This window comes from Molossus molossus, unplaced genomic scaffold, assembly GCF_014108415.1.
Source record: "Molossus molossus isolate mMolMol1 unplaced genomic scaffold, mMolMol1.p scaffold_m16_p_4, whole genome shotgun sequence".
Taxonomy (NCBI): Eukaryota; Metazoa; Chordata; class Mammalia; order Chiroptera; family Molossidae; genus Molossus; species Molossus molossus.
The window spans coordinates 53,660,678-53,670,706 of NW_023425377.1; positions in this window are offsets into that span (position 1 = coordinate 53,660,678).

A 10,029-nucleotide genomic window follows, 5' to 3' on the forward strand; every position below is an offset into this window, starting at 1 on the left:
AAACAAATGGAAACACTAAATAAACATATTTTAAATTATAGCCTGACTCAGTTCATTGACTTCAGAGTAGTTATGGTGAACCTATGGGTGGCGGGCCTGAGATAAGGGATGAGCAACTGAGGGAGGAGGACTTAAGAGAGGAGATCAAGAGGGAGGAGGATATGTGGGAGGAGGACCTGAGGGAGGAGGGCCTGAGGGAGAAGGAACTGAGGGAGGAGGGCCTGAGGGAGAAGGAACTGAAGGAGGAGGGCCTGAGAGAAGAGGATCTGAGAGAGGAGTTCATGGGAGAGGTGGAGGTGCAGAGGAAGACCTGAAGGAGAAGGGCCTGAAGGATGAGGTCATAAGGGAGGAGGATGGTAGGAGGAGGGCATGAGGAGAGAGGGCCTTAGAGAGGAGGGCCTGAGGGAAAAGTGCCTGAGAGGAGGGTCTGAGAGAGGAGAGCAGTGGGGAAGAGGGATCAAGTAAGGATGTTAAGGCAGGACAGGGAAGAGAGTTGAGGTAGGAGGGCTGGGCATGAAGACCTACCTGTTCTGGTGGATCTTGATGATGTGAGAGCGTTTAGGGAGCTGAATGTTTTTTGTAGCCCAAGCACAGCAGAGTTGGACCCATATGCAGGATGGGTGGTTTATCCATGGTTACACATGGAGAGGTCACAGCTCTCATGTGTGGGAACCCTATCTGAGACCCCTGATCACTGAGTGCTGCACGATCCCTTTTACAGTGCCCTCACTGGGGTCCCAGGTGCCCTGCAACATTCAGCTCGGCCTCTGTGCCAGCATAGCCTCTAACCAGGGAGGGTCAGGTGAGCCATGAGACCCTTGTTTCTTCAGACCTGAAGGCAAGAAATCTGAGATAGTGTTGCAAGGCCACACTTTCTCTGGAGGTTCCAGGGGAGGGTCCTTTCTGCCTCTACTTGCCGCTGCTGCTCCTAGTGTCCCATTCTCTGCCTCCTTCATCATGTGGTTTCTGCTTCCTTCTCCATGTCTTCTCCCTTCTGTTTATGTGTGGACACCTGTCATGTAAGGTAGGGCACATAGACAATCTGGGATGCTCTCATCTTGACGTCATTAACTAAGTACATCTGCAGAGACCTCATTTCCAACTAAGATAACCACCCTGAATGTCAAGTGGATATGAATTTGGGGGACACAGCTCTACCGATGACAGTCATGGAGACCTGGGTAAGAAGTGGGCCCTGGGGGCGTGGAGTGGGCGGGCTGGGCAGGAAACATACCTCCTTTTCTTGATCTTTAGGAAACAAGGCTTCCCTCCACCCTTCAAGGCCCACGTCCTTGTTTGGTCAGTGGAGAGAGACCTCTGGAATGCGGGAGGGGTAGCCCACCTCCCAGCACATTGGACAGCTGCCTCTGCCTCCTTCTCCTTTCCCCAGGAGTGTTTGGGGGCGTGTGTTTCAGCCTGCTCTCAGGATGCCTCCTATAGCCCCACTCTCCCTCCTGCTCTGAGTCTGCAGTCTCTTCTAGAAGCAGATTCCTCATACCCCCTTATAGCAGTGAGTCTCCAACAGGGCCCATTGGTTCATCTGTCCACCTGCTCTGAGTCTGGGGTACTCTGTGCACAACACACAACCCCCATTGGTCCCTAATTTCCAGTTTCCTTCACCCTCCCTGATAATCTCTGTCTTCCCTTGAACTACTTTGTGTGTCCCCCAGAGCTATGATGTACCCTGCTGGACCCTTGGTGGCAGGCCATCTCCTGGTAGGTTACCTCCCTGCCACCTCTAATCCCATGTGAACCCCTAATGTCCTGGGAGAAAAATATTGGGGTTACCCTCCTAATCTCCATGCCCAGGCAGAGGATGGCAATACCCCCTCTCTGGCCCATGGACCCCACCATGAAGAGGCCAAGGGGCACCTTCTGGCAGCAGACCCTGTGCCAGGCTGAAGGCTACCAGGCAGCCCTATGAGGGCCCTCAGCTGGGCAGTAAGTTCTGTGGGTGAGGGATGGGGGGCTGTGAGGCAGCAGGTTGAGGGGAGCTTGGGGCATCTCACTACTTGGGGGACACATAGGGGTCAGCTCCTCATTGCAAATTGTAAGACCGAGGCTTCCACCTGAGTGGTGGTCTCAGGCCTCTGTGCCTGGTGGGAGGGGACTGCGAGCTGCCTAGGTACAGGGAGCAGGCAGCTTGAATGGAGCCATTCTTCCTAGGCAATGGTGGCTGAGACTAGCTGAAATCAACCCAGTATGAGAGGGCAGGGGTCAGGCTTCTGAAGGGAGCAGGGGCAGCTGGACAGGACAGGCTGGTGCAGAGCCTCCACCAGGGCCTACCCTTCTGCCCAGGCACATGGCCCCTTGCCGAGGAGCCCTCTCTGGACACCTGGGTCTTCCCTGGATCCTGGGGTCCTGAGTGTGGTGGCTAGTCTTGAGTATTTCTGTGTCCTCATGTGTACATGTAGGGGGACTGGGTTTGTGCATCTGCCTATACATGTGTGTGAACATGTGCATATGTCTGTGTCTGCATATGTGTATGGGTGTTTGTGTGTGTCTGTGTGTGTACTGTGAGGATGAAGTGCTGGGCTGTATCTGTCCTTTCTGGCCACTTTGTGACTATGGTGTCCTGCCCCATCTCTGGACTCCTCTAGCTGAAAAGTCCCCGCTGTCTCGGCCAGCACCCGAGGCAGGAGAAGACGTGCCTTGTCCAGCCACATTTGTCAGGTGGACAGAGACACCTAGGAGACTGCAAGATGCTTCCCATCTAGGGAGAGAAGGCAAGAGGCCTCAAGAATTTCCAGAGGACAGGGTGTCCTTGTAGCTTACTGGCAAGGCCCCATGGCGAGAGGAGAAAAAGAAGAGGAGCCCACAGGGCTCAGGGCTCAGGTTGGGAGGCTGCTCAGAGCTCTTTCCGATTGACTTTAACTACTATTTGCAGGTATGGAAGCAGCCCAGGATGCATGAACAGGTAGCCAGAGGTAAATCTGGCTGGAGCCCTGCCTGGTCTGGCATGGGGAAGCAGGAGATGGCTGGGGATTAAGCAAGAAGGTGCAGACAGGAAGGTATCCTGCCTGCCTTTTCAGGCTGACTTCAGAGATGAAGGGTGAGGTAGATAGACAAATTGGGGAGGAGGAGAAAGGTGAGGAGGGGGAGAGGAGAGGGTGGAAAAAGCGAGGCTAGTAATGAGACAGACAATGGTGGGTGCTGTGTCACCTCACTGTGAGACCCTGGGGAACTTGAGACCATCAGGACCATGGAAGGGAATGCTCATTGCCACATGGGGCCTGGCTTATTGCCACACACAGCAGGTGCTCAGGGAGCAGCCTGTGAGAGATGAGAGAAGGAAGCAGCCCAAGAGGGCTAAAAGCTGGGAGGCCATGGGCAGATTACAGTCACCTTGGCCCTACCCAGGTGGGCACAGGGCCCTTATTTCTGGCTCTTTTCTGGGTGTTCCATGGCCTGAATGAATCCCACCTCTCATGGGGACTCTTGGCTGTGATGAAGGCCACACAAATGAGGCTGCAGCAAGAGTGCATTGGACTTGTGTGCTAGTGCCCTGGATGTCCCTGGATGTTCTCAGCTCCACTCCAGCTGCCTTCTCCCTCCCCACCTGGGCTGTCCATGGCCCTGTCCCACTGTGCTTCTCTGAGCCACTCCCTGCTCACTGTCTGGGGGCTCCTCTCTTGGATGGGATCCTCTCAGCCCACTGTCTAGTATACAGGTCAGCTGTGGGGCATAGCCTGTACCCCCAACCCTGGGTGATGGGGCTGTATGGCTAGGCGTACCCTGCCCACATGAGCTCCCAGGTGGAGGTGTTATCAGTGGAAGTGGAGTTCTTGGGGTGCCACAAGGAAAATCATTTCCTGAGGCTCCCATGGGAGAATGGGGTTTTGTGGAAAGCTTTATTGATGTAAAATTAAGAGGGTTCCCCTCCAAGGTCCCATCTCTGTCTCGCCATGGAAGAAGTCCAGAATTAAGACCCATAGTTTCTGTTCCATATTTTTTAAAATTAATTTTTGTTACGGATGTTTCTCCTTTTTCCCCCATTGACACCCTCCTGCCATTCTCGCCCCACCCCCACCCCCAGCATTGTTGTCTATGTCCATTGGTTATGCTAATATGCATACATTCTTTGGTTGATCTCTTTCCTCCCCCCACCTCCTCCTCTGAGCTTTGTCAGTCTGAACCATATTAAAGTCCAATCCAGTCCAGTACTGGCTAGCTTAGCTTGTGTTCCCAATTGCAGTCCATTGCATGTGGGGTCCCCACTGCTTTAGGCCACATGGCTATGGAGAGAGAACATGTGAGCACATGGGCGAGTGCGGGTCATGGAGCAAGAGAGAGCAAGAGGCAATAATCACCAACAAGATAGAACAAGAGCAAAGGAACTCTTTTTTCTGGGGATTTTAACCAGGAGCTTTTTTATACTAACCAACCAACTTTCTATGATTTCACATGCTTCTGATGTCCCCTAGCCAATCCATTGTTCCCCAGGCTAGACTGACAGTATCTTCCCGACATCACCCTGACTTCATTGTGTATGTTCCCATCTCCCCCTTTGTTCCCTCCCTTCCCTAGGGATCTGCAGGGAATGAACTGGTGGTTCCATGGGGAGGATGGAGCTGTAGCTTCCTGGTGATAGCCCAGATGACCATGTTTATAATGTCTGCCCTCCCCTTTGCTCTTTTCCTATTATTAATATTAATAAACTAGCTAATTAGGATAATAACAGAAGGAGACCCCAGTCTGGGGAGAAGTGTCCTGGTCTGCTTGGTTCCTGGGCCTCACTTTCCCCACTCTTTGGAGGTGGGGCTGATTATTCTGGCTGGTCCCTGACAGCCCTGCGTTCTGGGTGGGGCCTGGACAGGGTGGGAGGTGGAGCTAGGGGCCAGGGGCAGCTTAGTCCCCTGAACTAACAAACTGTGAGTGGAGTGGAGGAGGGGTCTAGCAGGTGTCCATGGTAACAAGACCAAACAAATATCCGCACCCCTCCCCCTGCCGTCCCTGTGGCAATGACCTCATCTGCCCACCAACCCTGTGCTGTGGGGGGTCCTCCGCTGGCAGGGGAGCTTCAGCATCCATGTTTGTGTTGGGCCCTCCTCCATGGAAACGGCTGGAGCAGGAACCCAGAGGCTCCTGCTGTGGTTATTAGCTGGGTAGCCAGACGCCCTTTCTAGAGAAAGAGAGAAGAGGGCAGAGGAGAAAAAAAGAGGGGGAAGGGAGAGAAAGAGGAGGCAAGAGGAGGGTGGAGGGCAGAAGAGGGAGGGGGAGGGTAGAGGGGGAAGAAGGAGGGGGAAGGCAAAAGAGGGAGGGGAGAGCAGGGGAAGAAGTGGAGAGGAGAGAGGGTGGGGAGGAGGGAAGGCAGAGGAGGGAGGAGGGAGGAGGAGGAGGGCAGAGAGGGATCTTAGATGCTGCTGCAGTTTGATGACAGGACACTGGAGTGGATGGTAGGAGGCCTGCTGCTTATCTGCATGGCTGTGGGGGCAAGAAGAGGGACCAGCACCCTAGGCAGGTGGACTGGCTGCAGGGTCTGCATTGTAAATGCTGGAATGTCAGGACCTGGAGGGCAGGAACTGAGGTGGTGTGAGGCTTGGGGCAGAGCAGCCTGCAGGGCCTCAGTGCGGATTTTGTCACAGAGGCATGGTGCAGTTTCCATGTGATTCTGCCCCCAACTGTGACAGAGAATTTCTAGTTGACCTACAATGAGCACTGCCTATGTCCAGGGAACAGGGACACCTGCCTGCTTCCTGCAAGCCCAGACCCTGTGCCCGATTCATCAGTTGTTAACTTAATCATGTTTGCTTTGTCTTCTTTCTAAAAACACACAACATTTTTTTTTTTTTTTTTAATCCTCATCCGAGGACATTTTTCCATTTTTTGTACAGACAGAGTGGGAGGGAGAGAGAGGAAGAGAGAGAGAGGGAAACATCGATGTGAAAGGGACACATCGAGTGGCTGCCACCCGCACAACCAACCAGGGCCGGGGACAAACTGCAACCGAGGTACATGACCTTAGCGGGAACCGAACCCGGGTCTCTCCGGACCGCAGGCGGACGCTCTAACCGCTGAGCCAAACCGGCCAGGGCAAAACACACAACATTTTATCTTTTGAGAGTCATTGGCTCATCCCAACACATCACCTGTCACTCTCAGTGCATCTGCCCATGACATGGGCACTCATTCACATGACTCCCAACAATTGAACTTAGAAGAAAAACCTCATTGTGTAGCTTGTTTTTCATTTCCTGATCCAGGACCATAGAGCATGTACTGTTTGCCGTTCAGGGCTGCTGAGGTGGGTCCTGGGCAAGGCAATAGCCAGCCTTTCCCTATTCTGTTTCGGGCTTCAGGAACTCTCTGGGCGATGTCCTAATTCTGCCATTCCAGCTGCAGTTATCATAGATTGTTCTGCAAAGAAACTTCCCTTCACAGATTTTTTACTGTTATCAATAGCACACAGATTATCTTTTTTTTCAATCAGAAGTTTATATTGCAATGCTGTTATGCTTTGAGGGCTGACATTTTTCAGACAAGGTAGGAGGCCCCTCCAAGTGGCTTCTTCATCCTGCTCTCAGTCTGTAAGATGTCCCGCTTTTCTAGATTCCAGGTGGTTCAGACAGAAGTGAAATGTGGTTACAGAATTACTCTGGATGCTCTTGGGAGATATAAAAAAAAAAGATGATTCTAGGAGGAATAGAAATAATTCGAGACACATAATTTAAGTAAAATCACTAGCGTCATTAGAAAAAATCTATGTATAAGTAACAATAAAAAGAAAAATGAACCATTGGAAATAAAAATATAGCAAGTGAAATGTAAATAACTTATCCTTGGCTATCGTGCATCCATGGAGATCACCTGACAGTTTTGGCCAAGATGTGGTGATAAATTCTTTGGAGAGGGTCCCTTCTCTAATGAAAAGGCAAAGCTTGCTAAGAGAATGCCCATTTTGCTCATCACCTCTACCCATCCACCCTTTTCTGGCCTGGAACATAAGCCATAATGGAGCAGTTGCAGCAGCCATTCTGGGATCATGAGTATGGAAGTTACACATGAAGGATGAAGAGGCAAAAATAGGAAAGGCTTAGTTTCCTAGTGACTATAGAGCTACCCCAAAATTGCCTCTTCTATTTCTGGTGTGTGTATGTGTGTGTGTGTGTGTGTGTGTGTGTGTGTTTTCCCAAGTGATTGAAAATAAATGAACTTCTGTTTGTTTATGGTTGAGTTTTGTTATCTGCCATCCAGATCATTCCAAACTCTCCATGGAGCCTTGAGAAGAATGGACAAACATCTAACGTCATCAGTAGTAGGGGTGCTACACTAATATGGAGCCATACCTTTCAAGCTCAGGGACTACCATCTCCAACCTAGAAGTCTGTGCCTTGCCAGGCTTGCATTAAAAAAACAACAGAACAAAGGCATTTGGGGGCAGGCATGTTCTCAGAAAGTTTGCTTTTGTTACACACTTTTTTGAGTAAATTATTTGAAAAAGACTTCACAGAGCAATTGAGGGGATGCAGAGAATGAGGCTCTACCTGGAGAGTAGGAAGAAATCAGGGATGGCTGGGGCAGGGGCAGGGACCCCAGGGCAGGGGAGATTTTGGCTGAGAGCAGGAGTGCAGACCCCTGAGGGGAGTAGGAAGAGGGTGTTCAGCCCAGGGGCCTTTTTAAAAGAATCCTTTATTCATTCACTCACTTATTCAATACCTGTTAAGCACCTGATACATGCAAATGCTGAAATTAAGGATGTAAACATTAAAACTATCAGCTTAATGGAAGGAAATACATTTGTGAAAACCTTTGTGAACACACCACAAGAACACAAGGAGAAATCGGAGTGCTGATGGATGTTGATTATATCAGGGGAGTTAGTGGGAAGGCATCTCAGTGTCTGCCTACAGAGACACTCCTGCCAGGGCCTGAGGATACATGGCACCCCACAGGAAATGGGTTGTCAATACTCCCAGAGCCACCTGCAGACCTATGTCTCCATCACTGTCCTGGAGGGCAGGACACACATCTTTGTACTGGCCACAATCTGAGCACAGAATTGCAGGGGCTGAGAGCCAAATGCTGCTGCCTCTTGTTCACCAGGGGCCCCTCCCCATCTCCAGGGAGCTGGAAGGCTGAGAGGAGGTGATGATGGACAAGCCTTAACTGAGCCAAATAGCAACACAGGCTGGTCCAATAGCACACCATTCAGGTAAATTAAAAATACACAGATAGGCCCTGGCTAGTATGGCTCATTTGGTTGAGCATCATCCCATGTACCGAAAGGTAACTGGTTCGATTCCTGGTCAGGGTATGCCCAGGTTGTGGGTTCGATCCCCAGTCCAGGTGCGTGCAGGAAGCAATCGATTGATGTTTCTTTCTCATATCAATGTTTCTCTCTTTCTCCTTCTCCCTTTCTTTCACTCTAAAATCAATAAAAACATTTTTTAAAAATACACAAACAGGCACAGGATAACCCATTATGGGCACAGTCTCAGCATAGAGGCACCCTAAAGACAGAAGCATGGGTGAGGGTGCCCCCACCACCCACACTCTGTTCTGGGTTAGTGGAAATGAAAGAGTAACAGTGAGCAACTGATGGTGCAGGAAAGTGGGCATTCCTTCCTGCAGGAGACAGCTGGGGCCATGAGCCATAAATGAGCAGGTGGTGCTGGCTCTCAGGACCTGGGAATGGGTCATAGTGGGGGTGGACCTACTGGCCACCTACCATGGTCAGCTGTCCAAGTACAGAGAGATGAGGTGAGGTTTGGCCCTGTAGGATTGTTGAAGGCAGGGCATTGAAAGTTTCCATGGAGGGACTATAACAGTGCACACAGGGGCAGTGAGAATGAGTACTGTTGGGGCTGGGTCCAGAGCTTCAGCACGGGCAGATTCAGATGTGGTTAGATGGAGGTGGCTGTGGAGGTGCGAGGGTTGAGGTACCCTGGCAGGGGGCAGGTGTTTCGGAGGGGCTTCTTCCCTGAATTTGGAGCAGAGCTAAGCTGGGGCAATAGGTATTGAGCAGGCCCCCACTTTGTGGTGCAGCTGCTCGGGACCATGGCCTCTGACTCCACACTGAAGCTTGGGGGTGGGGAACCCTGGGTGGTGGGGCTGTGGGCTGATTAGGGGTGACTCCTGGAGGCCCTCTATCCTTGGAACAGACAACCCATGGTATCCTTGTCACTCTGCACTGGACTTCCCCAGGGTGACTAGGTGGGTGTCTTTTGAGCCTGGACATGAGGCCTGAGGGACTCATGACCACACCTTGAAGATGCTACCCCCTGCAAGGTGATGGTGGGCATTTGAACTTCCAGGTTAGGGATGAGAGGAGCCGGGGCTTCTTTCAGATAGGTGGGGCATAGGTACTGGTGAACCTGGAATGAACCTGGTGAGAGAGCTGGTGCAGGGACTGAGGGGTTGAGAGCTGTCTAAGGGGAGGCTGATAGGCCAGCTGGAAAGACCCAGAGAGTAGCTGGAGGGAGGGAGAGGGGAAGGGCTCATATGTGAGTGTGTGTGATTGTGCATGTGTGAGTGTATCTGTGTGTGAGCTGAAATTGCTGGGAGGGTCTCCAGCCCGGGGCTGGGTGCTATTGAGCCAGTGGTTCCCTAGGGTCTAAGAATGGATGTGTCCAGGGCAGGGCAGCATTCCCTGTGGGGAAAGCAGTGGAGATCCAGCCCCATCAGCTCAGGCCCAGTCTTGGTGCCTGAAGTATCCTTGCCCAGGGGAGAGGTGGTGGTCCTCTGGAGGGAGGGACCTCAAATGTTATCCTGACCATTTCTCTGTGTGGCCATGACTCTATATTGGACCTACAGTCTGGCACTCTGAGGCATCCCGCACCCCGTGCATGTCTCCAAGCTCATTTCAGGTTGAGGCCCAGAGTGGGCAAGAGCTCCCAAAGGCCACACAACAGGTAGGGAGGAGGACAAGCCCAGCACTGGCTGGGACATTGGCCATGTCACTGCTGATGATGTCCATGGCCAGTGGCATTTATGTTGCTCTGGGGGTTGGGGGGTTCCATGCCAGACAGCTCAGCAGGGCTGCATGTGATAAACACATGAAACCAGGGCAATGGGGCTATATAGACTTCA